The sequence below is a fragment of the Propithecus coquereli genome, unplaced genomic scaffold (assembly GCF_000956105.1).
Source record: "Propithecus coquereli isolate 6110/MARCELLA unplaced genomic scaffold, Pcoq_1.0 Scaffold11, whole genome shotgun sequence".
Taxonomy (NCBI): Eukaryota; Metazoa; Chordata; class Mammalia; order Primates; family Indriidae; genus Propithecus; species Propithecus coquereli.
The window spans coordinates 8,163,264-8,164,791 of NW_012134969.1; the positions used below are offsets into that span (position 1 = coordinate 8,163,264).

The 1,528-nt window shown below is 36.6% G+C and overlaps 1 protein-coding gene across 1 annotated transcript in view; it reads left to right on the forward strand.

Moving 5' to 3' along the window:
- Window positions 1–1,528, forward strand: part of LRRC63 (leucine rich repeat containing 63) — an 82,879-nt gene that overhangs the window by 79,374 nt on the left and 1,977 nt on the right. The window lies entirely within an intron of this gene.

The following is a 1,528-nucleotide window of genomic DNA, read 5'->3' on the forward strand; positions in this document are numbered from 1 at the left end:
ATGAAATACCTTCTTTCAGAATTTAAAGAAAAAATATAATTTTAAAAATAGTTAAGGAATAAGAGAATATCAAATAAGATCAAGAAAATATGAAATTTTAAATTCTAGGAACTAAAAATGTAATAGTTGAAGTTAACTTGGTACATGAGTTAAAAAGCAGATTACCCACACATGAAGAGAGAGCCGAAGAGATTATAGTGAATATGGAGACAGGAGGTAAAGAGATGGAGAAAGAAGACAAATTAGAGATTCAGAAAGTCAGAACAGGCCAGGCACGGTAGCTCATGCCTATAATCCTAGCACTTTGGGGGAGCTGAGGCAGGAGGATCGCTTGAGGCCAGGAGTTTGCGAACAGCCTGGGCAACATAGCAAGACCCTGTCTCTACAAAAAATAAACAACTTAGCTGGATGTGGTGGTACATGCTTGTATTGCTAGCTACTCCAGAGGCTGAGCCAGGAGAATCACTTAAGCCCAAGAGTTTGAATTTGCAGTGAGCTGTGATTGGGCCACTGCACTCCAGCCAGGGTGACAGAGCAAGACCCTAACTCAAAAAACAAAAATAAAAGTGAGAACAGAGAGAAAATGATAAGAGTCATTGTTCAGAGTGACACAGCACTTCTTGTATTATCCTGTATAGAGTTGGAACCCATTCTACTAAGTGAAGTATCCCAAGAATGGAAAAATAAGCACCACATGTACTCACCAGCAAATTGGTTTCACTGATCAACATCTAAGTGCACGTATAGGAATAACATTCATCGGGCCTCAGGAAGATGGGAGGGGGAGGAGCACGGATGGGTATATAAATACATAATAAGTGCGATGCGCACCATCTGGGGAATGGACATGTTTGAAGCTCTGACTCGGGGTGGGAGGCAAGGGCAATATATGTAACCTAAACATTTGTACCCCAATTTAATATGCTGAAATAAAAAAGAAAAAAAAAGAGTCATTGTTCAATGAGCTAATGGCTACAAATACTCAGAAGTAATGAAAGATGTGAGTGCCCTACAAAAGCTAAGTAAAACACCTTGTGGTGAAACTGAAGAATAGCAAAGACAAAGATAAGGACTTAAAATAATCTAGGAAAAGTCATCACTTACAAAAAACAACAAATCAACTGCCAGCAATAGTGGAACAATGACTGAAAAAATATTTTTCCCAGCAAAAGTAACTTTCAAGAACGAGATAAACAATGATATTTTCAGAGAAACCAAAACAGAGAATTGAGTCCCAACAGATTTTTAGTAACAGGGGCTACAAAAGATGGGCATCGGAAAGAAGGAAAATGACTCCAGAAGCAAATTCTGAGATAGAAGAAAGAATGGTGAGAAAATAAATAGGAAAATATGTAGGTAAACAAACATCATCTCTATGAAGTTATAATAATAGCAATGTCTATGATATGGGGTTAAAAAGAAGATATAACTAAAACCAAACATCGAACAATTGGAAATGTAATTTTTAAAAGATATTTTTTATGATACGGAGAAAAAACATTTTATACCTAGGAATAAATGAAGTAAA